At 44.4% G+C, this 18,606-nt stretch overlaps 1 long non-coding RNA gene across 1 annotated transcript in view; it reads right to left on the reverse strand.

Moving 5' to 3' along the window:
- The window catches only part of LOC140848706 (uncharacterized), a 41,358-nt gene extending 23,815 nt beyond the window's left edge, over positions 1-17,543 (reverse strand). Inside the window, exons 1-2 of the long non-coding RNA XR_012129813.1 lie at positions 17,360-17,543; positions 5,002-5,061 (exon numbers count right to left, since the gene is read on the reverse strand). This is a non-coding gene — a long non-coding RNA (uncharacterized lncRNA). The remainder of the gene's footprint in view (positions 1-5,001; positions 5,062-17,359) is intronic.
- Between the last annotated feature and the right edge of the window lie 1,063 nt (positions 17,544-18,606).

Genomic DNA, 18,606 nt, shown 5'->3' on the forward strand with positions numbered 1-18,606 from the left:
CAAGCTCTTTGGTCCCTCTGGGCACAGGTGGGGCTGGGGCAAGGCCTAGGAGCTGCTTGGGCCAGGGACACTGGTTTCTGCCTCTGTTCTCCCTGGGATTCTCTTGGACAACCCTGGCTCATAGCACATGGTCAGTTAAGAACACACACTCTGTAGTCACACAGAGCGGGACTCAAGCTGAGACCTAGGGCAAGTTGATGAATCCCCCTAAGTCCACTGATACTTTATGCATAGAGTGGTACCAGTGGCAGTCCTGGGAGTTAAACATGACACTCATGCAAAATACTGGGTCTGACACACAGCCAGTGCTCTCTAAATGTTGGCTATTAATAATAAGCTTCTAAAACCAAGTCAACTTGTGAAATCTTCTGCCCCTTACTGACATCCCCTACCCCAATTAGTCACAATGTTCTCTGGGTTCATGCAGTATGTCACATATACATCTGCTCTGACACTTGTCATACTGAACAGTGTGTCTGTCTCCTCAACTGGACTTTTCATCTAAGGACTGAGGCTTATCTGTGTGCTCACACAGAGGCACTGTGAGAACTGGCTGGGCCAACTGGCTAAACAGAATCCTCTCCTGCCTTCCTGACCCACAGGCCTCCCTCTGCTCTGGTCACACAGACTGTGAGTGGAGGCCTGAAGATATGTCTCCTGTTCTAGGAAATGGTTTCCTCTGATGACCTTCTTTGCTACGTGTGGATAAAGTGAAGGTTTCTATGGCCAGGATTCTCACCTGGCCTTAGCCAGCTAGGTCACTACACACATGTGGGCAATATGTTGCTATTGACTCTATATAAAGAGCTCTGCCCAATGCTCTGGGTGACATGGTGGCATGGCTGCAGGGCTGCAAGGCTGCTGGAGTGGTAGCAGTGCCGAGGACAGAGACTGAGACAGCTGTGGGGGGCGGGTAGAGAGGCCCAGAGGCAGAGATGGGCTTGCTTCATGCAGACTCGCTCTGAGTGGATGGGATTCTCGTGCTTGACCATGGGGATAAAGTTTTGTATAACCCTTTCACCCCAAGAGTGTTCCACTGCCATTTTTCGGTCTCATTACACCCATAGTGAACTTGTCTGGGGCTGACACCCATTCACAAGACATTATCACATGGCCTTCCTCCAACAGTGAAACCCAGGTAAGAAAGCAGGAACTCAAACCCTGAGCCAGGTTTCTAGGTCCTGTCAGCAGAAAATGTGGAGATTCTTACCTCCTTGGACTTCTGACAGCTCACCTCACCAAGTTCTCTGTATTACAACAGTTTCCTAAATTACCCTACATTTTTTTTTCCCTCCTCCAGTTTTTCCTGTACACCAGTGCTTGTCAAAGTTTAACACGATTACAGACCACCTGGAGGTCTTACTGTGATGAGGCCATGGTGCTGCAGACCTACCAAGCTCTGGGAGATTCAGGTATTGCTGGTCTTCACTCAACACTTTGAGTAGCAAGGCTGTACCCTGTGGCCAGGATGAACTCTTCCTAATGCATGACTATGATCATGTCACTTCAGTAGATTTGAATAGATCTTTTACCCAAAGACTTGTAAGAATGGCAAATAAACCTATGCCACGGTGTTCAATGGCATTAACCATTAAGGAAAAGCAGGTTAAAACCAGAATGAGATTCTACCACACACCTATCAGAATGGCTAAAATAAAAAATAAAATACCAAGGAGCAGCGAGGATGCAGAATGACAGTAAGGTCACATACACTGCTCAGGAGAACTGCTTTGCAAAACAGTTTCACAGGGTTTTTTTTTAAGTTAAACATACACTTATAAACACTCATTTGACCTGGGACTCCTAACTCTTAAATGCTCAGAATTTGCTCAAGTGAATGAAAGAGTTATGTTCATGCAAAACCCTGTACATGAATGTGGTTAGTGGGTTTATTCATAATCACCCAAACTGGACATAACCCAGATGTTCTTCAGCTGATAAAGGGACAAACAAGGTGTGAGGCCCCCACACAATGGAATACTGCTGAGCAAAAAGGGGACGGATGCTGGGCACACAAAACCATGGGTGGGTCTCTGATGCATCATTCTAAGTGAAAGAAGACAGATTCAAGAAGCTACTTGCTGCATAATTCCATGTACAGGATATTCTGGAAAAGGCAAAACTACAGAGACAGACAACAGATCAGAGGTTATAAGAGGCTAGTGTGGAGAGAAGATTGACTGAGGGACTTTGTGATATGATGGGAATGTTCTGTAGCTTGATCTTTGTGGTGTTTACACGATTATGTGCATTTGCAAAACTCAGAACACTAAAATGGATTAATTTTACTGCATGTAAATTATATCTCAAAACAGCAACAAAAAAACTTTTGGTGGCTCTCATTTGCCCAAGGAATTAAAGCCCACACTCCAGACTCCCTACCCTTTCCAGCCATTCCTACTTTTTATTTTCTTTAAACACTGGCTAAACTGCTGTCACTCAGTCATGCCCCGGATTTTCTTCTTAGTGTGTCTCACTTCTTGGAGCATCTTCTTCCTTTACAAAATAGGTAGATGATAAACACTGAATGAATGAATGGGTTTTCCCAATAATATTCTTTGATTCCCATTGAAAAAAAATGGTGCCAGGGAAAGAAAAATCCCACAATTGTGCCCCTTTCTTTCAGGGGAGGAGCTCAATCATTTGTAAGGTTGGTTCTTTGTTTTATTCTGGTTGATTCTTTGTACCCAGGCAAATTGAACCCCGGGTGTGTTCACGAGGCAGTGAGGAGAGTTGGCTGCCTGGGAAGGGCCCTGTCCTGGCACGCCTCCCACCAGCTCAGGACACCCTAAGGCTCCTGTCTCCAGCCTAGGTGAGGAGGGGCCAGCCCTGCTGACAGGAGGAGTCCAGGTGGTGTCACGGGCTGGCCTGGTGGTGATAGATGCCCCTGGCCTCACTTGTTGGAAGAGCTCCTCATGTCCCCACATCAGCTGCCTTCCCCTGGGGGAGGTGCCCTCCCTGTCAGGCCGACCTCCCTGAGCTGCCTCTCCAGAGCCTCTCACCAGCTCGTCAGTCCTGACCGCTCTTTGTCTGCAGCCCTGGCGTGCTGACAGACTTCCAGGAGGGAAATGCATGGGGATGCATCCTGAGAGCTGACTCCATGGTTGTTCACAGTGAGACGGCAGTTTGGGAGTTCCAACCAAGAACCCCAAATCTTTGACTAATTCCTGCTACGAAGATAAGCCCTAAAGGAAAGATTCACACACATGCGCATATAAATACACACAGGAGAAAAGAATTATATTCCTGATTGGGTCTTTGGCCACAGACCCCACACTGTCTCCTGGTGAGCTGGGAGGAGCCACACTTTTTTCAGGCTTAGGCAGTTCTGCAGCCTTAGTGAAAATCTGGCTCAGGGTGACCTACATCTTCATTTGAGACCTCCTCACCTTATCATTTTTGAGGACAGGAAAGACAAATCACAGAAACAGAAGGGGAGGCTGGATACCTCTGTCAGGCTTCCTCTGACAACACGGTCTCACTGTGTCTTTGCTCAGTCCATGGTCAGGCATCTTTTTCTCATGATGGGGAAAGTGTGGAGGGGTCCCAAGAGCCCCTGGGGTCCAAGGACAGTGACGTAGAAAAATTCTAAAAACCTGCAACATGTACATAAACTTGTTGCCTGGGACAGCTATATAAATTGTGGGGCCCAGTGCAAAAAGAAAATATGTAGTCCCTTATTTAAAAAAGCAGGACAAAACTGCCTTTAAAAGTGCCAAAATATAAAATTTTTTCAGTTCATCTGCAGTCTCTATTTACCATGGTGTTGTTTTATTTGCTATATAATGTTGTAAATAAAATTAACATTTTAGGTTATTAGAATGAATTTTACCATTCATCTTGAGATTGTGCAATCCCTGTTTTAAATGCAAATATAATAGCACTTAACTCATATGTAGAATCCCTGAAATTTTCCAGTTTTTATTTCATAGCTTGCATATGCCATGTATTTCCCTCTTACTGGAACAATGGAGACACTGCACAAAACTAATGCAGTTGTTTTGTTTCACATCTTGCTATGCACACGTTTTACTAATACCCTCCACCTCCAGCTTGCTGATGAGTAGGAGGACTGGAAGGAAAAGGAACTCTGGGTTGGCCCCTCTTTCTCTTTCCTTCTTTGTCTTCCTGTCTCCCTCTTGCCACCTTCTGGTGAGGTCACCATCCTGACCCTGGCTGCCCTCCTGGCTTATCAGGAGGCTTTCCTGTGAGAATGCTGATGTCTGCACTGAGGCCGCAGGCCCTGGATCTGCCCAGAGCTGCAGACCTTCAGAAGCCCAGGAACTCTGAAGCACTGAGCCACGTTTGTCTCCCTCCCTAAGTCTTCTCATATTTTGTCATTGAAAGAGTGGCATAATAGTTAGCATGATGGAGCATCTGTTATACTGGACACATACCACATAACCATGCACAATCAGAACTGCTTAGGGCCCAGTGTCTCAGATTCCCAGGGACAGAAGCTTCTCCAGCTTTGGTCTGCAGCCTCTCTCGGAAAGCCCACACGTGACTCCGTCAGGCTGGGCTCAGAGACAGGGGACAGGAGACAGCAAACTGCGACCCTGTTGTCTTCTCCATGCATAGGGACCACAGCGTTCTTGCCATCCTTCCGTTCTCTGATGGACTCATATGAAAATCAACCATGGGTTCTCCTTACCTTAGACAAACCTCAGGAAAAACAACTTAGGCTAAAAGGGGGAGCCCCGTACATGCTCATACATGTGCGCGCGCACACACACACACACACACACACACACACACACACACAGAAACAGCACAGCCTAATTTGAATTTTAAGCCCTGGATGTAGGGGCCCCCTTACTTTACTGAGAATCATCTTCCACCCTCCCTTCCCAGGCCCCTGATGGATATTATGGGCGTGATGCAGGAGCCAAGCACCCCTGCCTGCCCTTAGGTACTCTCTACCTCATCATGACACTTTCATTTCATTATAACACTTACAATCATAATTTATTATTTACGTACTTATCATGTCTCTCTCACCATTCTAGGATGGCAGCTCCATGAAAGCAGGGTCTTCATCTGTCATGTTCCCTGCAGTAACTCAAAAGCACATAGAACACACTCAATATGCATTAGGTGAACAAATGAATGAATGAATAAGTGGTATCTTTTGTTGCATTTGTTACTTTTCCTTAGCACCTGCATTGCCCATGAACCCTCTAGACTCTCAAAAGCCAGACCCCATAAATCACCCAAAGGGTCAAGTCTCTCAGAGGCAGATACATGGAAGGGCTCAGGCATCATGCTCTGTCTCTTTACTATGGCCAGCATCTGGGCAGCAGACTGGAAGGGCCTTCAGCTGACTGAGGGATGCCTGGGACCCCATGAGTACAGCCAGCAGGAGCTCCACATGCCGCCAGCACCAAGGAAACCAGACACCATGTCATCCAAACTTTCCCTTTCAGGCTGAGGGGCACCATCTTCTGACTGCTTTTACCCTTCCAGCTCGTGCTTGGGGTTCAGTTGGTTGGGACATTAGGGTGAGAGTAAACAGGGTGTTTTGCTCCAAGGGTGTTCGCATGGGCACAAGCAGACCCTGGCTGCCAGCTGGTGTTGGAGCCCTTCAGCAGGTGCTGCTCATCCCTGGGTGGGGACGGGCCCCAGGCGAGAGGGGCAGCAAGGCAGCAGAGCAGACCTTTGCAGGCCCAGGGGCCCTGCAGCGGGGGTTAAAAATGCAAGTTACGGCGGGAGCCAAGATGGCGGCGTGAGTAGAGCAGTGGAAATCTCCTCCCAAAAACACATAGAGCTATGAAAATATAACAAAGAAAAATCTTCCTAAAATAGAGACCACAGGACACAGGACAACATCCAGACCACATCCACACCTGCAAGAACCCAGCGCCTTGTGAAGGGGGTAAGATACAAGCCCCAGCCCGGCGGGACCCGAGCGCCCCTCCCCCCGGCTCCCGGCGGGTGGAGAGAAACCGGAGCAGTTTTTTTTTTTTTTTTGGCGAGCGCTTTTTGGAAGCCTTAGAGGGACGGGCCCCCGTTGCTGGGGAGGCAGGGTGGCGGGACCGGTGAGGAGGTGCCTGGGAACAGCGCCGGAGGACAAAGAATATCCCGCGTTTCTCCCTGCGAGACCTGGGGGCGGGTGCCTGAGACCGGTGCCTGAGGACGGAGGAGGTCGCGCGTTTTTCCCCTTTTTTTTTTTCTCTTTTTGGCAAGCGCTTTTTGGAAGCCTTGAAGGGACGGGGACCCCAGTGCTAGGGAGGCACGGTGGCGGGTCTGGTGAGCGGGTGGCTGGGACCGGCGCCTGAGGACAAAGAATATCCCCCGTTTTTCCCTGCGGGACCGGTGGGCGGGTGCCTGAGACCGGCACTTGAGGACAGAGGAAATCGCGCGTTTTTCCCCTTTTTTTTTCTCTTTTCTGCGAGTGCTTTTTGGAAGCCTAAAAGGGACAGGGACCCCGGTGCTAGGGAGGCAGGGCGGCGGGACTGGTGAGCGGGTGCCTGGGACCGGCACCTGAGGACAAAGAATATCCCGCATTTTTCCCTGTGGGACCGGTGGGTGGGTGCCTGAGACCAGTACCTGAGGACGGAAGAAATTGCGCGTTTTTCCCTTTTTTTTCTCTCTTTTTGCCAAGTGCTTTTTGGAAGCCTTGAAGGGACAGGGACCCCGGTGCTAGGGAGGCAGGGCGGCAGGACTGGTGAGCGGGTGCGTGGGACCAGTGCCTGAGGACAAAGAATATTGAGCGTTCCTTCCCTGCGGGACCGGTGGGTGGGTGCTTTTTGGAAGCCTTGAAAGGACAGGGACCCTGGTGCTAGGGAGACAGGGCAGCAGGACCAGTGCGCGGGTGCCTGGGACCGGCACCTGAGGAAAAAAAAACAAAATCGCGTGTTTTTTCTTTTTTTTTTCCTTTCTGTTCCCTCTCTCATTGTTGCTGTTGTTGTTTTGGTTTGGAGAGTGCTTTTTGGAAATCTTAAAGGGGCAGGACAGGTCACTTAGACCAGAAGCAGGGAATCTGGGGATCTCTGGGCACTCTAACCCCCTGGGCAGCAGGGAGCACAGAGGCCCCTTACGGAGATAAATAGTCTCCTGGCTGCTCCCCCTCTAACGGGGCTCCACCATTTTGGAGGAACAGCCCCAGCCAGGCCAAGCCCACAGCAACAGTGGAGATAAACCCCAAAGCAACTGGGCAGGAAGCAGAAGCCCTGTCTGCGCACAGCTGCCCAGCACAAGCCACTAGAGGTCGCTATTCTCCCAGGAAAAGGCTACAAACCAACAAGAAGGGAAGCTCTTCCAGCGGTCACTTGTACCAGCTCTGCAGACTATCTCTATCACCATGAAAAGGCAAAACTACAGGCAGACAAAGATCACAGAGACAACACCTGAGAAGGAGACAGACCTAACTAGTCCTCCTGAAAAAGAATTCAAAATAAAAATCATGAACATGCTGACAGAGATGCAGAAAAAAATGCAAGAGCAATGGGATGAGATGCAGAGAAAAATGCAAGAGCAGTGGGATGAGATGCAGAGAAAAATGCAAGAGCAGTGGGATGAAGTCCGGAAGGAGATCACAGATGTCAGGAAAGAGATCACAGAAGTGAAACAATCCCTGGAAGGATTTATAAGCAGAATGGATAAGATGCAAGAGGCCATTGAAGGAATAGAAGCCAGAGAACAGGAACGTATAGAAGCTGACATAGAGAGAGATAAAAGGATCTCCAGGAATGAAACAACACTAAGAGAAATATGTGACCAATACAAAAGGAAAAACATTCGTATTATAGGGATACCAGAAGAGGAAGAAAGAGGAAAAGGGATAGAAAGGGTCTTTGAAGAAATAATTGCTGAAAACTTCCCCAAACTGGGGGAGGAAATAATCGAACAGACCATGGAATTATACAGAACCCCCAACAGAAAGGATCCAAGGAGGACAACACCAAGACACATAATAATTAAAATGGCAAGGATCAAGGACAAGGAAAGAGTTTTAAAGGCAGCTAGAGAGAAAAAGGTCACCTATAAAGGAAAACCAATCAGGCTAACATCAGACTTCTCAACAGAAACCCTACAGGCCAGAAGAGAATGGCATGATATACTTAATGCAATGAAACAGAAGGGCCTTGAACCAAGGATACTGTATCCAGCACGACTATCATTTAAATATGATGGTGGGATCAAACAATTCCCAGACAAGCAAAAGCTGAGGGAATTTGCTTCCCACAAACCACCTCTACAGGGCATCCTACAGGGACTGCTCTAGATGGGAGCACCCCTAAAAAGAGCACAGAACAAAACACACAACATATGAAGAAGGGAGGAGGAGGAATAAGAAGGGAGAGAAGAAAAGACTCTCCAGACAGTGTATATAACAGCTCAATAAGCGAGCTAAGTTAGGCAGTAAGATACTAAAGAAGCTAACCTTGAACCTTTGGTAACCACGAATCTAAAGCCTGCAATGGCAATAAGTACATATCTTTCAATAGTCACCCTAAATGTAAATGGACTTAATGCACCAATCAAAAGACATAGAGTAATAGAATGGATAAAAAAGCAAGACCCATCTATATGCTGCTTACAAGAAACTCACCTTAAACCCAAAGATAAGCATAGACTAAAAGTCAAGGGATGGAAAAACATATTTCAGGCAAACAACAGTGAGAAGAAAGCAGGGGTTGCAGTACTAATATCAGACAAAATAGACTTCAAAACAAAGAAAGTAACAAGAGATAAAGAAGGCCACTACATAATGATAAAGGGCTTAGTCCAACAAGAGGATATAACCATTCTAAATATATATGCACCCAATACAGGAGCACCAGCATATGTGAAGCAAATACTAACAGAACTAAAGAGGGAAATAGACTGCAATGCATTCATTGTAGGAGACTTCAACACACCACTCACCCCAAAGGATAGATCCACCGGGCAGAAAATAAGTAAAGACACACAGGCACTGAACAACACACTAGAACAGATGGACCTAATAGACATCTATAGAACTTTACATCCAAAAGCAACAGGATATACATTCTTCTCAAGTGCACATGGAACATTCTCTAGAATAGACCACATACTAGCTCACAAAAAGAGCCTCAGTAAATTCCACAATATTGAAATTCTACCAACCAATTTTTCAGACCACAAAGGTATGAAAGTAGAAATAAATTCTACAAAGAAAACAAAAAGGCTCACAAACACATGGAGGCTTAACAACATGCTACTAAATAATCAATGGATCAATGAACAAATCAAAATAGAGATCAAGGAATATATAGAAACAAATGACAACAACAACACTAAGCCCCAACTTCTGTGGGATGCAGCGAAAGCAGTCTTAAGAGGAAAGTATATAGCAATCCAGGCACACTTGAAGAAGGAAGAACAATCCCAAATGAATAGTCTAACATCACAATTATTAAAACTGGAAAAAGAAGAACAAATGAGGCCTAAAGTCAGCAGAAGGAGGGACATAATAAAGATCAGAGAAGAAATAAACAAAATTGAGAAGAATAAAACAATAGCAAAAATCAACGAAACCAAGAGCTGGTTCTTTGAGAAAATAAACAAAATAGATAAGCCTCTAGCCCAACTTATTAAGAGAAAAAGAGAGTCAACACAAATCAACATAATCAGAAATGAGAATGGAAAAATCACGACAGACTCCACAGAAATACAAAGAATTATTAAAGACTACTATGAAAACCTATATGCCAACAAGCTGGAAAACCTAGAAGAAATGGACAACTTCCTAGAAAAATACAACCTCCCAAGACTGACCAAGGAAGAAACACAAAAGTTAAACAAACCAATTACAAGCAAAGAAATTGAAACAGTAATCAAAAAACTACCCAAGAACAAAACCCCGGGGCCGGACGGATTTACCTCGGAATTTTATCAGACACACAGAGAAGACATAATACCCATTCTCCTTAAAGTGTTCCACAAAATAGAAGAAGAGGGAATACTCCCAAACTCATTCTATGAAGCCAACATCACCCTAATACCAAAACCAGGCAAAGACCCCACCAAAAAAGAAAATTACAGACCAATATCCCTGATGAACGTAGATGCAAAAATACTCAATAAAATATTAGCAAACAGAATTCAACAGTATATCAAAAGGATCATACACCATGACCAAGTGGGGTTCATCCCAGGGATGCAAGGATGGTACAACATTCGAAAATCCATCAACATCATCCACCACATCAACAAAAAGAAAGACAAAAACCACATGATCATCTCCATAGATGCTGAAAAAGCATTTGACAAAATTCAACATCCATTCATGATAAAAACTCTCAGCAAAATGGGAATAGAGGGCAAGTACCTCAACATAATAAAGGCCATATATGATAAACCCACAGCCAGCATTATACTGAACAGCGAGAAGCTGAAAGCATTTCCACTGAGATCGGGAACCAGACAGGGATGCCCACTCTCCCCACTGTTATTTAACATAGTACTGGAGGTCCTAGCCACGGCAATCAGACAAAACAAAGAAATACAAGGAATCCAGATTGGTAAAGAAGAAGTTAAACTGTCACTATTTGCAGATGATATGATACTGTACATAAAAAACCCTAAAGACTCCACTCCAAAACTACTAGAACTGATATCGGAATACAGCAAAGTTGCAGGATACAAAATCAACACACAGAAATCTGTAGCTTTCCTATACACTAACAACGAATCAATAGAAAGAGAAATCAGGAAAACAATTCCATTCACCAGTGCATCAAAAAGAATAAAATACCTAGGAATAAACCTAACCAAGGAAGTGAAAGACTTATACTCTGAAAACTACAAGTCACTCTTAAGAGAAATTAAAGGGGACACTAATAAATGGAAACTCATCCCATGCTCATGGCTAGGAAGAATTAATATCGTCAAAATGGCCATCCTGCCGAAAGCAATATACAAATTTGATGCAATCCCTCTCAAATTACCAGCAACATTCTTCAATGAATTGGAACAAATAATTCAAAAATTCATATGGAAACACCAAAGACCCCGAATAGCCAAAGCAATCCTGAAAAAGAAGAATAAAGTAGGGGGGATCTCACTCCCCAACTTCAAGCTCTACTACAAAGCCATAGTAATCAAGACAATTTGGTACTGGCACAAGAACAGAGCCACAGACCAGTGGAACAGATTAGAGACCCCAGAAATTAACCCAAACATATATGGTCAATTAATATTTGATAAAGGAGCCATGGACATACAATGGCAAAATGACAGTCTCTTCAACAGATGGTGCTGGCAAAACTGGACAGCTACATGTAGGAGAATGAAACTGGACCATTGTCTAACCCCATATACAAAGGTAAACTCAAAATGGATCAAAGACCTGAATGTAAGTCACGAAACCATTAAACTCTTGGAAAAAAACATAGGCAAAAACCTCTTAGACATAAACATGAGTGATCTCTTCTTGAACATATCTCCCCGGGCAAGGAAAACAACAGCAAAAATGAGCAAGTGGGACTACATTAAGCTGAAAAGCTTCTGTACAGCGAAAGACACCATCAATAGAACAAAAAGGAACCCTACAGTATGGGAGAATATATTTGAAAATGACAGATCTGATAAAGGCTTGACGTCCAGAATATATAAAGAGCTCACACGCCTCAACAAACAAAAAACAAATAACCCAATTAAAAAATGGGCAGAGGAACTGAACAGACAGTTCTCCAAAAAAGAAATACAGATGGCCAAGAGACACATGAAAAGATGCTCCACATCGCTAATTATCAGAGAAATGCAAATTAAAACTACAATGAGGTATCACCTCACACCAGTAAGGATAGCTGCCATCCAAAAGACAAACAACAACAAATGTTGGCGAGGCTGTGGAGAAAGGGGAACCCTCCTACACTGCTGGTGGGAATGTAAATTAGTTCAACCATTGTGGAAAGCAGTATGGAGGTGCATCAAAATGCTCAAAACAGACCTACCATTTGACCCAGGAATTCCACTCCTAGGAATTTACCCTAAGAACGCAGCAATCAAGTTTGAGAAAGACAGATGCACTCCTATGTTTATCGCAGCACTATTTACAATAGCCAAGAATTGGAAGCAACCTAAATGTCCATCTGTAGATGAATGGATAAAGAAGATGTGGTACATATACACAATGGAATACTACTCAGCCATAAGAAGTGGAAAAATCCAACCATTTGCAGCAACATGGATGGAGCTGGAGAGTATTATGCTCAGTGAAATAAGCCAAGCGGAGAAAGAGAAATACCAAATGATTTCACTCATCTGAGGAGTATAGGAACAAAGGAAAAACTGAAGGAACAAAACAGCAGCAGAATTACAGAACCCAAAAATGGACTAACAGGTACCAAAGGGAAAGGAACTGGGGAGGATGGGTGGGCAGGGAGGGATAAGGGGGGGGAAGAAGAAGGGGGGTATTAAGATTAGCATGCATGGGGGGAAGGGAGAAAGGGGAGGGTGGGCTGCACAACACAGAGAGGACAAGTAGTGACTCTACAACATTTTGCTAAGCTGATGGACAGTAACCGTAATGTGGTTGTTAGGGGGGACCTGATATAGGGGAGAGCATAGTAAACATAGTATTCTTCAGGTAAGTGTAGATTAAAAATTTAAAAAAAAAAAAAAGAAAGAAAGAAAGAAAAGGGGGATTACTCCTTAACAGGATAAAACTATTGGTAAATCAAAGATCAACGCATGCTTTAAATATCCTTAATGTTGATCACTTAAAGGGTGTCAGATGATCAGCTATGGAGGTACTCTTTTCTGATAATATTCCTTTCTCTTAATTAAAAAAAAAAAAAAAAAGCAGTTACTGTGTGCTGACCTCCAATGAGTTCTGCACAGTGGTATAGAGGGCATGTCAAAGTGTGGGCAAAGGGTCTGTTTGTTTCTATGCAGAAGATCAAGGCCTAGCTTGGATACCCAGAAAATGAACTAAGATACGATATGAGGAGGAGCTTCCGGCATCAGCACTCTCTGGAGGACTCGTGCCGGGGGATGATCATCAAAAAGCCTCCACAGGGATCCGGACGATGCTGCGGTTGTGGCTGCATCCAGCCCACCATCTCCTGGACTTGCCATGAGAAGGAGGAGGGAGATGTCTAGGCTGGCATGTGCATACAGTGAGACAACGAATTTGACTGGATCTGTACTGTTGGAACTCAACCAGGAGTTGGGAGGGGTGCAAGTTGTAGCACCCCAAAATCTCATGACTATAGACTATCTATGGTTAAAAGAACATATGGGATGTGAACAGATCCCAGAAATGGGCTGCTTTAATTTGTCTGATGGTTCAAGTACAGTTGGAAAATATCCATCATATCATAGATAAATTTTCACAAATGCCTAGGGTGCCTAAATGGTTTTCTTGGCTTCACTGGAGATGGATGGTGATTATAGATTTGCTTTGTTTATGTCACCGTATTCCTATTATGTCAATATGTGTGTGCAAATTAGTTAGTAGTTTAAAACCTATACATACTTAAGGTACTATACAAGAAGATATGTCAAAGAAATAATCAATCCTCCCAAGTTTCCTTCATATGCTACATCTATAGCTTTTCTTCTTCCTTCCTAATTACAAACTTTAAATAGAATTCGTGCCTCATATCGAATTTACCGAGTATCATAATTCCTCCAGGTGGTAAAGATACCTCGAGACAAGTGCTGGGCATAGAAGCCACAGGGCATAAATCTGCAAAGAAGTAAAAAGCTAACCTTTGCAAACAATATGGCTTCTCTCTCACTTACCAACTTTACATTTCCCTGTATGGCCCCGGAAGATGACTGGTTAGCCAGAGACGGGTAAGATTCCTCAAGGGAGGAACAACCTAAGACAGGCACAGTCGCAGGGGGGCCATCAGGTGAGAATTTGGGGATCAACAGAGGTGAGGCTCAGAACCTCACCCCCCCTGCTTTGAGAGAAATCTTCTGCATCCGTGGATGTCTTGCTGCCCTTGTCTAGCCTGGATTAATACTTAGTCCATAGGCACACACCTGATCATCTGATCATCTACATTTGCCTTCTTACAGCACTAAACTATGTTTTCTCCCTTTATCTTGCATCTACCTACCACTTCAGCATTTTATTAAAAATAAAAATAATAATAATAATAGGAGAAATGTGGGATCAACATATAAATCAAGTACAAAAATCAAATGAATATTCATATTTGACCTGATGGTTTATAGGTCATATTGCATGATCAAAACCGAAAGTTTCTGTGATGACTGCCCTTGTACTGTTCACCATGTAAGAATTTATTCACTCTGTAAGAATTCGTTCACCATGTAAGAACTTGTTCGTTATGCTTCAGAAGATTGGAGACTGACGAGAATTAGGCTTGAGATGGATTAATGATTGTACATTGAGCATTGACCCCCCTATACTGAATTTTATTGTTGTTAACAACCATTTGATCAATAAATATGAGAGATGCCCTCTCAAAAAAAAAAAAAAAAAAAAAAAAAAAAAATGCAAGTTACACTGCACTGCCCTTATGAGCAAAGTGTATTGTTTTACTCTACCAGCTCACTTGAAGACTAATCAGCTCAGGGACCCAAAGGGGAAGGTTGCAGCCCTGATCCCGGGAATCCTTGGCCTTGGCCTGTGTTCATGAACCCAACGCACGTCATCAGCACTTGAGTCCAGAGCAGTTTGTGTATGTTGGTGGGTGGTCCAGGGTCTTAGCCCATGGGTTCCCAAAATAAACAATTTCTAAGTATCCTTTTTCAAAAAGGAATAAAATTTTTTAAATTACAGAGTTAATACATAAACACTGTAGAAAAACATTAAAATGAAAGATAACTGCATAAATATTCATGTATATCAGTTAAGTATTTTTCAATATATATATATGTACACACACACATATAAATATATGTACATAAAGCAGTGCTTTTTGTAGTTTTATCAGGGGTTCAAAATACAGTTCATATAAAAGTTTGTGCTTGTTTAGCAAAATACTGTAAGTATTTCTCTGTCATTAGTCTGCTTTTTAATGGCTACAGATTATCCCACTGTATGGATATATGACAATTAACCTACTCATTCCCCTGGACATTTATGTTAACTTATGAATTATTAATATAATAAAAATACAGCACTAAACACATATTGTGAGTCAAAGGTAGGCACATATATATGAAAGCTGCTTGTTTCAAAAACTTGTGCCCTGCAATATCTACCTCAAACCTACAGAATCTATAAATTGTACATAAATGTATATGTAAAAAATGATGACTTTGGAAATCATCAAACTGCCAGGGTCCTGCTGGCACTGAGCATTTGTTCTTCCACTTGAGAAGTTCCAGCAGGGAATGTCTGTTTGTGCTGGTGTGTGCTCTGAACAGAGGGTACTCCCCAGGTCTGAGTAACACTCCTGTTCCCAGTACACATAGCCTATTCTCCACCGGATCTAGAGGCACATCTTCCCAGATGCCGGTGGCTAAGGCAATGACTACACTTTTGATTCAGAGCTTCAGAAGATACCTCAGTGTTAAGTCACCCCCCCAGGAGAGGCTGTTTCACATTCAAGGGCTGTGTCACCTGTGGGCTGGAACAGAACTCAGCTGCTCAACTGGAAGTCCAGAGCTCAAGTGTATCAGAGTGCAAGCTACTGAGACCAGGAAAGACCCTTGGACTGAGGGTCAGCCATGGGCCCACACCTACAGTGTGTAACTGTGGGCTACATCCTCAGGCTCCTGCAGGTTGGCCTCCAGGCTATGCATACACTCCCGTGGACCCCAAATCCCACATACACCATCTACCCTTCTTCTCGCTCCTTTGGTTAATACATTAGAAATTGGCTAAAGAAAGAGGGTGGTCATGGATATTTGGACCTCCTAGGGAATCTTCATGGACTGCAGTAATGTCACTATAGTCTGGCTGGAAATGGAGTAGCAGAATGCCAGAACCCCTTGCAAATCTGCGGGTGAGCCTGAAAGTTGAACTGGAAAGGCCTAGAACTTGTTTCCAGCCCATAGGTGACACAGCCCTTAATATGAAACACCCTTTCCTCAGGGGGGTGAGTTAGCACTGAGGTATCTTCTAAAACCCTGAGTCACTCAACTCCGGGAACTAGGGGTGTGGATCACACTGGAACTCGCTGGATCATTTTCAGTGTAACTTGGACCCACCCTAAGCATCTGGGGGACCTGGAAGAGATCCATGTCGTCTGGACTAGGCCCCAGGTGCAGGCAAATGGTAGACAACCTTCAGACTTTCCGGGACCCCTCAGTTCCTGGGCCCACAAGGAAATCCCAAGGGCTCGAGAGACTCCAGAGCTGCCTTGGACTCGCCCCACTTTCTGGCTCTGCCAAAGAGCAAAAAAAAAAAAAAAGAGGCTGAATGAAGAAGTGCTTGAGCAGACACATCAGAGCCTCTGCAAAAGCAGAACTGAGCAATGGCCCTCTGCCTGGGCAAGGGACAGCTTGAGGGAGTTAGCGGGGAGGCCAGGATGTCCAGGGAGGCCTGAGGCCCCACAGGAGGAAGAGGGTGGCTGGCACTCGGCACCCACACCAGGATTCAGGAGACCCCTGAGCTCACTTGCAGGAGCTTGGGCAGGCTGCGCCTCTGCTCTCAGTTTCCCTGTCTCCACTATGGGAAGAATGGACACAACTTCCATGCTTCATTTGTGAGCTAATAAAGACTTGAACGTTTTCACTGGAAAACTGTTATGTGTACCCACAACACAGGCCTTCCCTGCTGACTCTGGGGCTGGTGGCCAGCTTTTCCCAATGTAATTGTGGTTTCAGAACTTGATTTGATCCATGTACTAAGGAAACCATATTTTTAAAAACCATGTTCTACTGAAATCCTCCTTCACTGTTTTCACCCAAGAGCTCAGGAAGAATTCAAGGTGAGAAGCCCGAGGTGCACACAGGCAAGAAGGGAGGTGGGGGCCCAGGCCTTGAATGAGTCACTAGTCTTGGCCTAGTGCAGTAAGAGGGGCAAGTGTTTTAGATAAAATATCTGAAAGGTTCTTAACAAAAAAGGTTGTCTCTGCTGGTTAACCATTTTTATTCCCCTTTGCAAATGATAGAACTGAGGATTCTAGAAATTAACTAACTTATCTAAGTTCATATACCTAGTTAAGCAGCAGAAATAAGATTTTAAATCAGGTCTGCTTGATTCCAAAACTGAGGCTGTCTCTCCCCATCAAATTCCTCCTGCTCTGCACAGTCGACATTTCTTTCTGATAAGGACTGAATTCTAGGGACAAAAAGTAAACAAAGAAAGCACCTGGATTTCTAAGGTCTTGACTCGGTGACTCTAGCTCCCTGTGGAAGGCTAAGGTAGGGAGGCACAGTCACCAAGACCTGGGTCTAAAATCTGTCCTTCCAAATACCACAAACCATTGGTCTGGTGCAGGTGAAATCACGTACCCACCTCAGACAGAGACACAAGGCAAAGTCTTCAGTCCTCAGCGGCGGTTTGGAGCCTCCTGCTGCTCTGCCTGCTGGCTCCAGGACCGGCTTCCCAAGGAGGGCAGCCGTGGGTCAGACATGGCTCTCCTCTGGGGACAGCTCTTTCCCCCAAATCACAGCCCAGACAAGGACTGCTGAAAAAAAGATGTGGCAATTACTTCCACAGTGATTTCAACTGTTACTCTCAAATGTTGGCTTCCTCTGCCTTGGAAGATTTGAGTGAGTTGAGTGGAAAGAATAACAAATATTTTTAGAGTACTTTATTTGGTTTACATAGGAAATTGCTGTTTTTTTGTAGATCAAAAGCAGTTAAATACCAACAGCTTCACACGGTTCAACCTTATGTGAAGCTTATTGACTGATGAAACCAATCAGTCAATCATCAATTAATCCAATCAGCCAGCCAGTTAACTGGGGAAACAAAACTAACTCGTGAAGCAATCATAAGACTAAGTGATGTAGTGATGGCATTTTACAAAGCAAAATTTACACATGTTACTGAGGTTTCCAAGCCCTGAAGTGGCAAGGCCATGTGGGTGGCCAAGTCCTTCTAAATGCCTCAAATCCTCCCAAGTGGCCCAGGCTGGCTCCTGACAGTGCCTGGGGAGTGGGTGGGGTTAGATGGGCAGAGCAGATGGGGAGGGGATTCTGGACAGAGAGGAGCATGGCAGAGATACTAGGTCAGACTACACTCAGCATATCTGGGACATGGAGAGAAAACAACTGATGGAATAGAAGTATTTAGGAGGGTGTGGGTGACTAAGTTGGAGAGAAAGAGCGGTGTTTAATTATTGAGGGTCTCTTAAAATATTAGGCAAGGGAGTTTGCATTTTTAAAATTATCATTCCCAGTGCTGGAAGGAACCAAAAGATGTAATCTGTGGTAGCCCATAGATTTCAGACAGGAGAGATGCTGCCTTCTTAATTTTACAAAACAAAAACTGAGGCTCAGAGATTGGTTATAGGTGGAGGGAAAGATGAAGTTATGGTTTCTGGCTTCCTTATCTGTTGGTTATTACACCTCATCACACTGAACTGGACTTGCCCTTCAGATTAAAAAGTAACTGTTTTGCCTAACAAGCTGTCTTATTTACAGGCTGTTACTATTTAAAACTGTTTCACATTTCTAAAGTGGTAACAAGGCAGCATAGGCTCTTCAGGAGAATTTCTTGGCAGTGACAGAATAAAAATGTTTCAGAAAGAGTAGCCT

This window comes from Manis javanica, chromosome 4 (assembly GCF_040802235.1).
Source record: "Manis javanica isolate MJ-LG chromosome 4, MJ_LKY, whole genome shotgun sequence".
In the NCBI taxonomy this organism is placed as follows: domain Eukaryota; kingdom Metazoa; phylum Chordata; class Mammalia; order Pholidota; family Manidae; genus Manis; species Manis javanica.